The sequence below is a fragment of the Scyliorhinus torazame genome, chromosome 13 (assembly GCF_047496885.1).
Source record: "Scyliorhinus torazame isolate Kashiwa2021f chromosome 13, sScyTor2.1, whole genome shotgun sequence".
Classification (NCBI taxonomy): Eukaryota; Metazoa; Chordata; class Chondrichthyes; order Carcharhiniformes; family Scyliorhinidae; genus Scyliorhinus; species Scyliorhinus torazame.
In genome coordinates this window covers 155,839,533-155,856,412 of record NC_092719.1, presented here as the reverse complement: position 1 = coordinate 155,856,412, position 16,880 = coordinate 155,839,533, and the positions used below count along the sequence as shown (strand labels likewise).

The 16,880-nt window shown below is 40.4% G+C and overlaps 1 protein-coding gene and 1 long non-coding RNA gene across 5 annotated transcripts in view; one reads left to right on the top strand and one right to left on the bottom strand.

Moving 5' to 3' along the window:
* LOC140388328 (uncharacterized) overlaps window positions 1-15,989 on the top strand; it is a 49,860-nt gene extending 33,871 nt beyond the window's left edge. For all 4 annotated transcript variants that reach the window (XR_011934142.1, XR_011934144.1, XR_011934145.1 and 1 more), the window contains 2 exons: window positions 12,973-13,011; window positions 15,079-15,989. This is a non-coding gene — a long non-coding RNA (uncharacterized lncRNA). The remainder of the gene's footprint in view (window positions 1-12,972; window positions 13,012-15,078) is intronic.
* The window catches only part of lrig1 (leucine-rich repeats and immunoglobulin-like domains 1), a 186,710-nt gene that overhangs the window by 155,388 nt on the left and 14,442 nt on the right, over window positions 1-16,880 (bottom strand). The gene's annotated exons all lie outside the window — the stretch shown is intronic.

Below are 16,880 nucleotides of genomic sequence, written 5' to 3'. Positions count from 1 at the left end.
GGAATTTCTGCAGCTGCAGGCATGAATTCAGGGTGATATGACGGCAGATCATCTAAAGGGGTGAGGGTGTACAGGCAGAAGTTGCATCTGTACACATTGGTACGACTGGCATAGGCAGAAAAAGAGGGGTGATTCAGCAGGGAGCAATGGAGGACATTAGCAGGATCTCAAATGTAGTCATCTCTGGAATACAGTACAATAGGAGTATAGAACGAGGTGAATGAAGCAGATGAATGTATGGCTGGAAAGATGGTGCATTTCAGAGGGCTTTAGATTCTTCGGGCATTGGGATTGGCTCTGGGGGAGTTGGGACCTGTACAGGCTTGACGGCTTGCACCTATATAGAGCAGAGTTCATTTGGGATGTTTTGCTGGTGTTATTGGGAACAGATTGAAACTGACTTAGCAGGGGTGTGAGAACCAACGGATAATATCAGAGAGGAATACCACAAAATACTGAGAGGTAGATAGCAATAGAAATAAGGAATAGTAAGTTAAGAGGTGGGGATCGGAGTAAGGGAAAAAGTAAGAGTCTAAATCACGGTTACTGTGCATATGTTTGAATGCATGGAATTTGGTGAACAAGATAGCTAAGTCACAGGCACAATTCTGTAGAAAGACAATGTTGGGGCTATAAGAGGAGACCCGACTCAAAGAAGGGCAGGACTGGGTGTTAAATATACCTGAAAACAAGCCATTCAGGAAAGATAGGAAAGGAAGAAATGGGGACGGTGTGACAGTATGCATTAAGGACAGCATTGCAGTACTGGAGGAAAAGAATGTCCCCAGATGGGTCAAGGAAAGAATCTATTTGGCTAAAGGAATAAAAAAAAGATGCAATTACATTACTTAGAGAAATTAAAGAGATGCAAACTTGAAGGGCAACTATAATGGGCGACTTTACATAGATATAGAATTTGCAGTGCAGAAGGAGGCCATTCGGCCCATCAAGTCTGAACCGGCTCTTGGAAAGAGCACCCTACCCAAGGTCAACACCATCCACCCTATCCTCATAACCCAGTAACCCCACCCAACACTAAGGGCAATTTTGGACACGAAGGGCAATTTATCATGGCCAATCCACCTAACCTGCACATCTTTAGACTGTGGGAGGAAACCGGAGCACCCAGAGGAAACCCACGCACACACGGGGAGGATGTGCAGACTCCGCACAGACAGAGACCCAAGCCGGAATCGAACCTGGGACCCTGGAGCTGTGAAGCAATTGTGCTATCCACAATGCTACCGTGCTGCCCCAAATGTAGACTGGCATAGGAGTAGCGTAAAGGACTGCGAGGAGAAGAGTATCTGGTGTGCACTCAGGAAAGTTTTCAACAGCAGTACGTTGCTCGCCCAACAGGAAAAGAGTCACGGCTTGAACTGGTTCTTGGGAATAAGGTGGACCGAGTGAATTAAGTGCCAGTAGAATATGTAGTGGTCAGTGATCATTGTATCATAAAGGTTTAGACTATGGAAAAGAATAAAGAACAATCCACTACAGGAATAATTAACTGGGAACAGCAACTTCAATGGAGTAAGAATGGATCTGGAACGAATAAATTGGGAGTCAAAATGGTAGCTAAACATAGAGAACAGTCATGGTATATTTCCTCAAGAACGAATGGTAGGACAAAACATGACAAAAGAGTTAGAAATTTGGGGGGGGGGGGGGTGTTTTGTTATGACAGGTGTTGAGTAGAAAATGAAATTGGGAACCATACGGAAGGTTCAGACCGGAAGTGAAAAAGCATAAGAGAAGCAAAGAGGATGTATGAAAAGAGACTGGCAGCCAACATAAAAGGGAAGGGAACCCAAAAGTCCTCTACAGACACATAAATTATAAACTGGTAGTAGAAAGAAGGAATAGGTCCAATTACAATACACGAGGCAGACGGCAAAGCTGAAGTATAAAATTAATATTTTGCATCTGTCTTTACTATGGAAGATGTTACCTAGGCTATGATAAAAGAGGAAGTAATTCAAATGCTAGAAGAGTTCAAAATTGATACGGTGGTGGTATGGATAGGCTGTCCATACTTAGGATAAGGCACCAGAGCTGGAAGACGTACATCCAACGTTACGGAGGGAAGTCACAGTAAAAATTGAATGGCGCTGGTCATAATTCTTCAGTCTTCCTTAGACCTGGGGGTGGTGCCAAAAGACTGGAGAATTGCAAACTTTACACGCTTGTTCACGAAAGGGACATTTACAACAGTATAAAATTGGCTGAGTGACAGGAAACAGTGATCGTTAATGGATTTTTTGGGGGCTAGCAGGGAGGGTCTGTCATCAAGTTCCTCAAGAGGTAGCGTTGGGACCATTGCTTTTTGGACATATATTAAATGAACTAGACCTTGCAGTACAGGGCCCAATTTTAAAGTTGGTCGACGATGCAAAACTTGAAAGCTTTATGACCTTTGAATAGGACAGTGTAGACCTTGAAAATGGACATAGGTTTTGGAGGGGGTGGAGGTCATGTGATGTGAGCGCAGGAGCTGCTGCTTTTTCACAAGCTCTGGCACTAGCCATCTTGGAATCCTTTTTTAAAATCCTGATGCGCAATCCATAATTATTGATCTTGGTGTGTATGCCCTGTACTGTGTTCCTGTTCCTGGAAGATCTTGGCAAGATTTTGGAGATGGGGAGCAGAGTCAAGAAACTCCTTGTTTGATCGAGGCGGTCGGAGACAGCTGGGGAGGGGGGGTTCGCAGCGGCAGTTTCACTGGTGAGCGGGTCTACGCTTTGACGATGCCGTGGGTGTCAAGACAATGGCAGTCACTGGTAAGTGAAGTTGTGGATAAAAATCTCAGCTCCCTGGCACAGGTTATTGGCGCTCATATTGATGAGCTGCAAGATATCCTAAAGAGAATAGATGAAACGGAGAAGAGAATCTTGTCAGTCGATAGGGCAGTCTCCTTAGACCTTCAGTCCTTAGAAATCCTGCTGCTGTATGGTATGTCGAACATCCTGGTTTATTCAGGGAGACAGGGCCGGGTTATTCTGTCAAGTTCAGGAAGGGTGTGAAGTTATTGGAGATTCTAGCCACCCGAGTTGGCCACTTCCCGACTTCAAATGGAGAACCGCAAAGGCTGAAGGGAAATTCAGCCAACACAGACAAAGACTAGCAAATACAGGTTATCAGAGGGGGGGGGGGGGATTAGGCAGCCATGGCTGACAAAGGAAGTTAGGGAATGCATCAAAGCAAAAGAGAAAGCCTATAATGTGGCAAAGAGTAGTGGGAAGTCAGAAGATTGGGAAGACTACAAAAACAAACAGAGGATAACAGAGAGAAATAAGGAAAGAGAGGATCAAATTTGAAGGTAGGCTAGCCAGTAACATTAGGAATGATAGCGAAAGTTTCTTTAAATACATTAAAAACAAACGGGAGGCAAAAGTTGACATTGGGCCGCTCCAAAATGACGCTGGTAATTTTGTGATGGGAGACAAGGAAATAGCTGAGGAACTGAATAAGTACTTTGCGTCAGTCTTCACAGTAGAAAACATGAGTAATATCCCAACAATTCCGGAGAGTCAGGGGGCAGAGTTGAATATGGTAGCCATCACAAAGGAGAAAGTGCTAGAGAAACTAAGAGGTCTAAAAATTGATAAATCTCCGGGCCCAGATGGGCTACATCCTAGAGTTCTAAAGGAGATAGCTGAAGAAATAGTGGAGGCATTAGTTATGATCTTTCAAAAATCACTGGAGTCAGGGAAAGTCCCAGAGGATTGGAAAATCACTGTTGTAACCCCCCCTGTTCAAGAAGGGAACAAGGAAAAAGATGGAAAATTATAGGCCAATTAGCCGAACCTCGGTTGTTGGCAAGATTCTAGAATCCATTGTTAAGGATGAGATTTCTAAAATCTTGGAAGTGCAGGGTCGGATTAGGATAAGTCAGCATGGATTTAGTAAGGGGAGGTCGTGCCTGACAAACCTGTTAGAGTTCTTTGAAGAGATAACAAATAGGTTAGACCAAGGAGAGCCAATGGATGTTATCTATCTTGACTTCCAAAAGGCCTTTGATAAGGTGCCTCACGGGAGACTGCTGAGTAAAATAAGGGCCCATGGTATTCGAGGCAAGGTACTAACATGGATTGACGATTGGCTGTCAGGCAGAAGGCAGAGAGTTGGGATAAAAGGTTATTTTTCGGAATGGCAACCGGTGACGAGTGGTGTCCCGCAGGGTTCAGTGTTGGGCCCACAGCTGTTCTCTTTATATATTAATGATCTAGATGACGGGACTGGGGGCATTCTGGCTAAGTTTGCCGATGATACAAAGATAGGTGGAGGGGCAGGTAGTATGGAGGAGGTGGGGAGGCTGCAGAAAGGTTTAGACAGTTTAGGAGAGTGGTCCAAGAAATGGCTGATGAAATTCAACGTGGGCAAGTGCGAGGTCTTGCACTTTGGAAAAAAGAATAGAGGCATGGACTATTTTCTAAACGGTGACAAAAGTCATAATGCTGAAGTGCAAAGGGACTTCGGAGTCCTAGTCCAGGTTTCTCTAAAGGTAAACTTACAGGTTGAGTCCGTAATTAAGAAAGCAAATGCAATGTTGTCATTCATCTCAAGAGGCTTGGAATATAAAAGCAGGGATGTACTTCTGAAGCTTTATAAAGCATTAGTTAGGCCCCATTTAGAATACTGTGAGCAATTTTGGGCCCCACACCTCAGGAAGGACATACTGGCACTGGAGCGGATCCAGCGGAGATTCACACGGATGATCCCAGGAATGGTAGGCCTAACATACGATGAACGTCTGAGGATCCTGGGATTATATTCATTGGAGTTTAGGAGGTTGAGGGGAGATCTAATAGAAACTTACAAGATAATGAATGGCTTAGATCGGGTGGATGTAGGGAAGTTGTTTCCATTTGCAGGGGAGACTAGGACCCGGGGGCACAGCCTTAGAATAAAAAGGAGTCACTTTAGAACAGAGATGAGGAGAAATTTCTTCAGCCAGAGAGTGGTGGGTCTGTGGAATTCATTGCCACAGAGGGCGGTGGAGGCCGGGACGTTGAGTGTCTTTAAGACAGAAGTTGATAAATTCTTGATTTCTCGAGGAATTAAGGGCTATGGAGAGAGAGCGGGTAAATGGAGTTGAAATCAGCCATGATTGAATGGTGGAGTGGACTCGATGGGCCGAATAGCCTTACTTCCGCTCCTATGTCTTATGGTCTTATAGTCCATACCAGCTTTTGAATCCTGCAGACTCAGGACCTGAACGAAGTGCCATTTGTTCCCCTGACCTGGTGGGCCAGTCCGAAGCGAAGTATAGGCCTTTTAGTGATAGGAATAGCCTAGAAAGAAGAGTTTATGCACGAGTAGTGATTTGTGTATAATAAATGTGTTTTGATCTGAATCTTACTAATTGGTGTGTTGAGTTATTGACCATTACTTGAACTTGAACCACGTGGCGGTATTATAAAGATACCTGGCGACTCTAGAGCAAAGGTTAAACAAACAGAGCAAATTACGAATTAAGAGCCAACCAAAAGTTAGCAACAAGATAATGCAGCAAAGATTTACGAAAATGGTTCTAGGGATGAGGAACTGGAGTTGTGAATAAACATTGGAAGCATTAAGGCTGCTTTCCTTGGAGAAAAAGGTTGAGGGGAGATTTAATAGAGGTATTCAAATTATCAGGGGTCTGGGCAGAGTAGGGAAGGAGAATCTGTTCCCACTTGTGAAAGAAGAGGGCACAGGTTTACAGAAACTGGTAAAAGCAGAAGTGACATATTGAATGCTTTATTATGCAGAAAGTGTGAAGATCTAAAATGCATTACTCGAGAGTGTGGTATGGGCAGCTTCAATTGAAACATTCAAAATGGAATTAGACAATCATCGAAAAAGGAAGGATGTGCAGCATTATGGGGCAAAGGTGGGAAAATAGCACAAAGTAAATTGCTAATTCGGAGAGACTGCACAGACACAATGGATTGAATGGCCTCCCTCTGTACTGTAACATTTGGGTTTCTGAATTCAGCCATGAAATACGTCAAAATACATTGCAAAACAACATCTCTTGGCTATCTAATATGGTTCTGGCAATAGGAAGCTCATCGCAATCCTTTCTCTGGACTGTATTCGGTGACTGCACTTGTGCTATAGCCTAAGGAGATCGAATTTCGCTGTCTCATTGGTTGCATGCCTTTGGTAAGGCATATAAAGTATCTTCCTTATGTGCTTCAACAGATGCAGGGATTAGATACAGCTAGCTTATACAGATATCATTCAAATAGACAACTTACACCAGCAGCTCAATCATTTCTGGAGGGGTGTCTACATATCTTATAATAACAATCTGATGAACTTTTCCACCTCGTGTGCGAGGTTGGGGCTGATACAGCTGAAGGTGGTGTATAGAGCGCACCTTACAAGAGCGAGGATGAGCCGGCTCTTTAAGGGGGTAGAAGATGTGTGTGAAAGTTGTGGAGGGGGCCCCACAAATCACGTTCATATGTTATGGTCTTGTCCAAAGCTGGAGGATTACTGGAAGGAGGTGGTTCGGGTAATCTCTAAAGTGGTGCACGTGAAACTGGACCTGGACCCTTGGGAGGCCATATTCGGGGTGTCGGATCAGCCGTGGTTGGAAACGGGCGCGGAGGCAGATGTTGTAGCCTTCGCCTCGTTGATCGCCCGAAGGTGGATCCTGTTAGGGTGGAGATCAACCTCTCCACCATGTGCCCTGGGGTGGTTGGTGGGACCTGCTGGAATTCTTGATGCTTGAAAAAGTCAAATTTGAACTGAGGGGGAAGGATGGAGGGGTTCTACAATTCATGGGCGTTAATCATTGTGCACTTTCGAGAATTGGATCGCATCAAACATTGGGGGGGGGAGGGGGGGGTAGACTGTATGTGTTAATAGTGACTATGGGTGATTCCTTTTTGCCATTTGTTTATGTTAACAAGCGGACTAGTGTCTGGGGTTTGGTGGGAGGATGGGATCGTTGTTATTGATATGGGGATTTACATTACATTCGTTACTGATTATTGTTGGGTGTAAATTTGAGAGAAAATGTGAAAAAGGAGAATAAAAAATATTTATAAAATAACAACAACCTGAAACACCATATATTATTGTGTAATACCAAGATTATGTAATACCTTGCTTCATAATTTTGATGATGCCTAATTACAAGTTGCAACTCAGGCTGTGCAGCACTAAATGTTGGCATGTGCTACACAGTCATATATGCACCTGACAGGGGTGGACAGCACAAATGTCAATCTATTCCCATTCCCCTGTTTATGCAGAGGTTTCATTTTGTGGTTGAAACAAAAGGTATTCCATTCCCTCTCAGAATCTGATGCACAAAACAGAATAGTGGCTTTTAAAAGGGCGCAACTTTGATGCTGCCACTCAGATTTACACACAGCAGCACAAACCTTCCCTTCATCTTACGAAACATCTTTTCAGAAGGAGGAAGATAATGCCGTGCAGCACAAGTCAAGAGATTGGCTTGATCTGCCTTAAAAGCATGCTTAAACTCCATCAGAAGCGAGAATTATCTTCTAACGGCCATTGGCAACATCTAGCTGCGCTGCATCACTGCAGATATCTTTTACTTTGATAGTCAAACTTCTTCCATCTCCCTCAGTTTAATTTCTTCTACACCAAATTACTGGACGAGATGGTGAAGAGCAGGCCTGTGCTCGTGTATGCTGCTGTGTGTAAACACTTCAAAAATATTTTTATTGATACAAATCACAATAACCACAGAACAACAATATCAAAGCAAAAACAAAGAACAATAGCCCTCAACCAGAACTACCCCAACCCCGTAACAGTTAACATGACCAGATCCATATAGTGCAATATGAACAGCCACCATCTATGGATCCCTTTACCGTGAACTTGACTTTCACAAGGTACAAAAACTCCATCAAATCACCCAGCCAATGGTGTGGCGCTAGGTGGTGTCGCCTGCCTCCAACTCAGCAAAATCCCCCAGCGGGCCAGCAACAGGGCAAATGTTAGCGCATCCGCCCCACCCCCATCCTCAGCTGGTCCGACACCCCAAATACAGCTACGAACGGGCATGGCTCTAGGTCCACATTCAGGATAGTCAATATGGTGCTTTTTTAAAAAAACAACACCAATTTAGTACAGGACCAGAGTGCATGCGGTGAGCAGACCATCTCGAGCACTGTTCATCCATATCCTCGACCCCTTCAAAAAATCAACTCATCCTGGCCTTAGGGAGGTGTGCACTAAACACCACCTTCAGCTGAATCAAACTCAACTTCGTCGCATTCACCCTACCGTGTGAACTCACTCCACACCGCCTCCTCCAAAATGGTCCCAACTCCTCCTCACACCTGGCCTTCACTTCCTCCAACAAAACTTGCTCTTCCCCCATGATCCACCCATATATCCCGGCGTGTTGCCCTCCTCCGACCCCGCACAGGTAGACTGTTGTGCCTCTGGGAATGTCGGAAATACCTGCCAAACAATATCCCGCACCCGAAAATTGCTGTGCAAACATGAGTGGCCAGCTACAAATTTGCACCTTTTTGTAATCAAGTCATTAATAGCCACTATTCTGTTGTACAGCAGATTCTTCGGCTTTGCACTGATTGACTGCTCAACAACTGCATAACAGACTTAGCACACATTATTAAATCAGCACTATGAGTCACAGAAAACTAGCATGCAGGTGCAGCAGATAATAAAAGAAAGCGAATGGAATGTCAGCATTTATAGCTAAAGGAATAGAGTATAAAGATAAGGAAGTGTTGATGTAACTATATAAGGCATAGGTGAAACCACACCTGGAATATTGTGCAGTTTTGTTCCCATTATTTGAGGAAAGATGTGCTGGCATTGGAGGCAGTTCAAAGGAGGTTCACTAGGTTAATTCCAGAGATATGGGGTTTGTCGTATAAAGAGAGATTTAACAGTTTAGGCTTATACTCGCTAGGGTTTAGAAGAATGAGGGGAGGTCAAATTGAGGTACACAAGCCTACTTGTGACAATAAAGATTATTATTATTACAAGATAATAAAAGGTATGGATAAAGTAGAGGAGGAACAGAGGCTTTCTCTTGTCGGGCATTCAAGAACGAGAGATCGTAGTCTCGGGATACAGGTAGAAAATTTAAAACAGAGTTGAGGAAAAACTACTTATCCCAAAGCGTTGTGAAGCTGTGGAATTCGCTACCCCAGAGTGCGGTGGATGCTGGGATAGTGAGCAAATTTGAAGGGGAGTTGGACAGTTTTTTTTTTTTAAATTGGTAATGAGTTAAGGGTTGTGGAGAATCAGCAGGACGGTGGAATTAAGGCCATGTTAGATCAGTCATGATCAAATGGTGGAGCAGACGCAATGGGTCAAATGGTCTAATTCTGCTCTTCTATCTTATGAATCATGTCTAGTCTCCATGCATATATCAGGTAGCTGGGCTGTCATACATTCTTTCAATTGCCATCTCTTTAGAAAGTTTATGCTCCAACATAGTCTTGGTTCTTTAACAGTATGATCAAATTGGAAAGTAGGTAGATAAACCTTTTCCCACAGAATTGTTCTTAGCCGTGTAAACAGTTAAGTCAAAGCAAAAATGATTCATTACAAATACCGCCAAGTCCTGAACTTGAAATTAGTCTGTTTTTAACAGGCAAAAATCTTACATATGCACATAGTAGAAACCTTACATAAAAACAAATTCAGAACTACTAGATTTGCAGAGACAGACAATATACACACATCCAGGCTTTTTTGGGGCCTCTCGCTCACCAATCTCTCGATTAGGCAAGAAATACAAGATTTTAATTAGTTATGGAAGTGCTTTTATCCACCAATTTGTTTTGTATTCATTGACCCCATCTTACTCAAAATCTAGCACCGACTATTTTGTTTCACCTGTGTTAAAATAATATCACTGAATTCACTTAACATACAGAAGTACAAAGTTCAATCTGATCCTCTGTTCTCACTCCTGATGTTGGCAAGAATCAGAGCCGACTGGTTCTCACAGGCACTCAGCCACAAAAATATGGCAGCTAGCCTCCCTGCTTGAGCTTGCACAACCTAGTTGAACAAAGAGGACTGGCCTCCTAATACATCAGCATATGTTTCCACTCTCTCATTCTGGATGATGTATGGTTTCAAATTTCTTCAAGCAAAAACAGTTTTAAACAAGCTCTAAAAAGGTGTTAAAACATGGAGGTTAAAATCGGAAAATAAAAGGGATTTGAAACTAAATCAAATGATGCCTCTTATACCAAAATACCCCCCCCTCCATTCAACTGTAAAACTTGCAAAATATTTAAATTGGATGTTTTTAAATATCTATCCCTCCAAAAAATGTCACCATAATTGTACGAATAGTTGTAACCTATTATGCCCCAGCTTTTTAAAAATCAAGTAATTTTACATTTGTTTGTCCATCTGCCATGTTTACAAGATCCTATTCAGCATTATTTAACAAAACATATAACCTTTACGAAAAGTCTCAGGAAAGATCGGTTTTAATATTTGCGACTGCATAAGAATTCAAAAACAAGGGAATATGACTGTGCACCAACTGTTCATACTATGCTAAATTAGTGGCTCAATGTGGTGACCAAAAAAAGTTTATTTATATGGTTCAAATAAGCTTCAACTTTATACAGTATTTTCTATAGAGTTCAACGTATTGTTCAACTGAACTTCCTGCTCCCTTCTCCTAAAAAAAGGAACACTGAACAATTAGTTAGCCCAACATACAACATATCCTTAGTTTCATTTCAGAACTTTATTGCTTAACAATTTAACAGCCTCATGTCTTGATTGAGTCCAGAAGAAATAACCCAGGGCTTCTTCAGCTAGGCTCTAATGCACAAATGGCTTGCACATTTCAAATAAGCTTCACTACCCAGGAACACCATCCAAATTAAAAACTCACTCGAGGGTGGTGCCACAATGCAGAGCTTGATACTGCAATCTTTTGAATTGCCACTTTCAGCCTTGCTGCTGGGCTGGATATACCAAGCACTTCTCAATTACAAGTTGGGAAACACAATGTTATTCCCAGGAAATGTTTTTCCTTTAGTCAGTTCAAGGTGTATTGGTAGAGGCCCACGAATAGACCGTCCGCTCAACCCCCCCCAAAAAAAGACGATCCAGCCCAAAACAGCCTGCTTAAACAGCATCCCATTAAGTCCCTCCACTGCTGACGCACTGTGGCAGCAGTATCAACCATACAAAGATGCACTGCAGCAAATCAAGGCTTTTTCAACAGCACCTTCCACACCTACAAAGAGGACAGCAGACGTATGGAACACCACCAACAGCAAGCACTCTTCCAAGCCACACACCGATCCGATTTGGAACTATATCACTGTTCCTTTGCTGTCCCTGAATCAAAAACCTGGAACCCGTAACAGCATTGTATTTGTACCTGCACCATATGAACTGCAGTTTTTCAAGGGGCACTCACCACCACCTTCAAGGACACTTGGGGATGAGCATCAAATGCTAGCCTTGCCAGCAATACTATGTTTGTTTAATCACTAAGACAAAAAGTACACTGATTAATATATTTGAGCTCTGAAAAATGCCCCTTTAAAATTCCAGAGCCCCATATGTTTCACTGGTGACCAATGATGCAGTGAACTACAAACAAATAGAAACCAGCTTCACGTGAACAGCTATTCCTACAGACTGCTGACAAGTCAAACACAAGTCAAACAGATACTAGTCTATTTTGGCGGCTTCACAGTACAAACTGATCGATTGCTGTCCTTTTCAAGCCAGGGTATGTTGAAAATGGGAAGCCATTTTGGCATACTTAAACAGTCAACTGATCAGAACAATCAGTACACAGTTACTTACAGTCATTATCCTGGCTATGGCAGATTACCAGTCCTTTTGGCCAACTTCATTTATTCAGCAGAATTAAAGCCAGCACCTACCATAACTATTTTAGAACAGCACACCGAATAACATTCATTACTTCAAGGACCAAAAAACCTCATTACTTCAAGGACCAAAAAGCCAAAGCAATGGCGTTACGATGATGTTCAAGTCTCTTGATGGTCCTGCTAATTCTGACCTCAAGACATTTCCACTGTGTGTTCACATTTTTAAATTTGTTCTATTCAAATATTGTAGCCATTATAGTTGTTGAAAGAACTGTTCTTAACTTTGTTTAATTTCCACCTAAATCCCAAAATAGAACAGCAAGAAGTCATACAACACGAGGTTAAAGTCCAACAGGTTTGTTTCAAACACTAGCTTTCAGAGCACTGCTCCTTCCTCACCAGAAGCTGTTCCTTCCTCACCAGAACACCAGAGCTGTTAGTTTCTGCAATTTGAGATACATGTTAATATAAACATTGATTTAACCAGTTTGTCCCACAAGTGTTTCAAGCAGTCCACAAAGTCAAAAGTTGTACACACTTGTCCTTTGTTGTCTGCGTGAAAGAAAACCTCAAATCCCACTGAAATTTGAATGTACAATGGCTTGAATAATAAAAAGTGCACATCTGGAATGATGGCGACCACATCCAAGTACCTCATGGCCTAATTCACCAGCATCTGGAGTGATGCAAAGCTTTCCATTGTTCCTTAATCCCCAATCGATCATCCAGTAGTACAGCTGTCACTAGGGGAGCAATGGGGGTCAATCAAGTTTTTGTTTTTTTTAAATTTGTAAATTCTTAGCTTCTTGTGGTTTGGGAATTTTTTGTACTAACTATTGATAAGTAAAGATTTTACAGAAGCAAAGTAAACATACAAGCCACAAAATTGTAGCGTTCCTTCGAAATGATCAAATTGAGAAAGTTAAGCTTAAAAATACAATTTGGGATATAACACTATATTACAATATTACCGATGAAACTTTCTTACCATAATTATCTCCATTTTCATTCAGGTTTTAATATTTTAGCATAATATTTATTGTTCTCAAGTGCAGCTTTACTCAACCACGCTGTTCATTTAATAATTCAGGTAATATTGGAAAGCTGAATTATCCAGATCTTACCCTTATTTTTTCAGAATGCTTTTAAAACAAAACTCCAAATGAAGAACTCACAGGTGAGTCATTAATCAAATCCACATTCTTAAATTTCAGTCTGTGCATTCTTGTTTCCCAGCTGTACTGCTCCAATTCTAGACTCAAAAGAAACTATTTTCAATTGTATTTTACATTCTTGTAAAATCAGTTCAACTTCTGGCCCCGCCACATACCCCATTTCCCATCAGAAACACCCATCCCTCACCAACACCACAAACACCCCATTCCCCCACACAAACAAGAGTCACGTATTGCTTTTACAAAATTACAACACAAAACCATTTACAGCATTAACCTTCAAATCAGAATAAGCAACATAATTTCTGATCAGCCCAATTCAAAATCAGATAGAAAGCAAGATTGAACGCATCTTGCAGCAATTTAGCAGAGATAATTTATTAGGAAATAGATTACTGAACAAATCTGTGCTGTAAACTTTTGCAAAAAACCTCAATTGTAATTTTTTTTTTTTTTTTTTTTAAATGTGCGAACTAATGTGTTGAAATAAATATGCATAATAGCAAGCTACATTATATTGAATATTTTATTTTTAATAGCTTTCTGACAAACTTCAAAGCAATCAGCTCCCAAGACAAATCATAAGAGTGTTTAATCACAATGACAATGTTTCTACACAGAACTTCTTGGGACTTGCCTAATTCTTTGGCACAGATTTGCTTTATAAATTTGCTTCTTTTTTTTTTTAAATCCATGTTCATAAAATGAATGACACACTTTATTCATAACATTTCCTGGATTCAAAAGGCCTGGAAACACTTAAAATAAGCTTAAAAAGCTAAATGTAGTAACACCACAGGAAAAAGAAATCATGAAATATAACCAAGTAGCAAGTAATTTTGTATTCTCAGTAAAGACTATTACTGAAGAAATTTTATTTAAAGTCAGACTCAAGAGGTTTTACAGTTTTCCCCTTTTTGCAATTATTTCTCTTCACCCTATAAAATATATAATTTCCATATTATCTGCATAAATGTTTCCAAATAATGCAGCTGCAAATAGTTCAATTAAATTATACGGTCTGCAATTAACCAGACTACGACATTTTTATAAACAATTTCACCACAATTTGGAATATACTTTCAAATGAAAGTGCATATAATCCCACAACGCCTGCTATTGCTTCCTATCACACATATCATCACAAACCAATTTCCTGAAGAGGAAGCCAGTGTTCTCCTGTTTACAAACATAAGAAGCAAAGGGCAAATTAGCCTTGAAAGTAGCGATGATCTATGCAGACAAAATGTTTTAAAATGAGCACAGCAATATTTTGCATTCCTACACTTGGGAGAATGTAAGAGAAAGACAGCAACATGCACTGCTTATCATCTGGGGTGGAGGGATGAATTAAATAGGGAGTGGTTACCATAAACCAACAGAATACAAAATGCGATTTTTAAAAAAAATTAATGACAAAGATAGGTATCTGATCACAATTCCACATGCAGCTTTCAAATTCAATATCTAGTCCCCAATAAAGTGCAGAACAGTCAAATATATGTTTCAAAAGGTGCAGGGAAAGAAAAACAAGGCAGGGATGGGGTGCAGGGAAAGGGGATAACGAGCATCATTTACACCTCTCTGAAGCAGCTAAAAATATCAAAACAGGTCAAGATTAACTACCTTCACCATCCCTATTGCAAGGAATGATATAGTAGTTTTTAAAAAAATCTTGAATGCAAATCACTGCAGCACGTAATGTTATTCTCCATGATAGCTAGAAATGTTATATGAAGCATACAGTAGTTTTTACACATACAGACGTACAGATTTTACACATGCACACCACCACACTAGAAAAAGATGGCCAAAAGCTTTACAAAAGCAGATTATAGCCCTAACAAAATTGACAGCTCAGAAACAGCCATCAAAAATAATAAGCGAACATTCACTAGGTAATTATGTACAATGTTGGGCAATAAATTAGCTGCTAGCCAAATGTAACTAATTGGGAATCCAAATGTAGCTAATTGGAGGTCTTGATCAGTAAATTGTTAAACGTGATTGGAAGTATTAAAGTACTAATTCATATTTACATTTTCTTTTGCATTGGGCATGGACAAAAGATGTTACACAAAGATATACCAATCAGTCTGACAACTATATGCCAAACCTTGGACAAAGAGAAAGAAAAGTTTTGCACTGAAATGCAGGCAAATGTTTGAGTGTAAACATACACAGAAGATATTTATCTGTGTGTATAAAAGTTCTAAGAAATTTAGGATGTGGCAAAAATAGTTCAGCCATAGCCACAATGGCAGCTAATCAGCAGTTTCAATCCAATATCACCACTGCAGGATGCAACGGTTAAATTGAAACTGTAGTAGACCAGACCTTAAGGGTGAAGGCAACATTTATTTCCTAGATTGATCCAAAATGAACTTTTCTTGACATTTTACTCTATCTTCATTGGAACGTTGGAGCCGTTCAAAGGAAGTATTAAGAAATTTAGAAAAATAGCTGCAAGGACGTTAATGCGGCACTGCAGAGTAAAGTTAAAGCAACTGGATTAGCATCCTCCTATTAAAATAACAGGACAAATTATCAAACCATTGTGTTAATGTCTGCTATTTTTGGCAAATGAAATTTCTAGTCTATGTGGCTCTTTAAAAACCGGTCAAAGATTTTGTGAGTAAAAAAATATTACTTTTGCAATGCATAAAGTGCACCAAAGTGTGACTTCCAGGAATAGATATGAGAATCTAAATTGTGTGCCCTCAAGTGCACTTGACTATCTACAATTCGGGTGCAAAAATCTATTATTATTGTATTGCTGCCAGACTCCTACACGACCCTCTTACGGACTGACCTGATTAATACTACACTCATGTTTGCGTCACCCGATGCCGGTGTCTATGTATATATATATATTGTGTACCTTGTGTTGCTCCATTATGTATTTTCTTTTCATGAACTAAATGATGTTTGAGCTGCTGGCAGAAAGGGTACACATGACAATAAACAAATCCAATTCAATCCAATGATTACCAATGTGAGTCATCATTCTTGAGATTATGTTGTTGAGAGTTTTTTCCCTGGTTACACCACAATAACATAAGGGATCACCTTCAAATATGTGTAAACAAGCTGAAAGCAACCAAGTTACTGTGAATAACACACAAGCTAGCTATACTGTTGAAACCAAAATAGTGAAATCATATGTAATTTGTTTAAGTTAAGTTTCATAGCACTACCCCAATTCTTTCAAACTCTTGGCAATCCCAGTACATTAACTGGCTTTATTGAGCGTTCCGGTCAATGATTTCATAAAGTAACATCAATTCTCCTATCAAAATAATATGTGGAAGCAATCTTGAGCCGCCTTAATAAAGCAACAATGACGCAAGTCTCAGAAAGTTTGTTGGAGGGAAACTTATTCATAGTGATTAAAGTTTTACTGTTTCAAGCTTTTGGGAAACCAACAGTAGGAAAAAAGTTTATTCTAGAATTGTCACTTTTCGATTTAACTGATGTGCAATCAAATTGGTCGTCAGAATCAATTTCTAATAACAAGGGATAAAAAGTGTTGTAAATCACCACTACAAGTTGAAATAGGATTTAACAATTTATTCCTTTATAAAGAACACAATAAGGATTTTGCTCTACATTAGTGACGTTATCATACTTCTAAAAAAATCTATTTATACTTGGGATCTCACACTCTGCACCAAATCACATCTCAGAAATGATTGATCAGACTCCTAGAAACGAACCTTCGCCCTGACAATATAAACACTTGAGAAACAAGGATCTTTTATGATAAAATCCTGTCACAAACTACTGCAGGAAATGGGCTGATGCCCAAAGATGTTTATACACAATATAAATCAATTGCTGGGGAAAAAAAGAGACATGTTGTTGAAGTTTT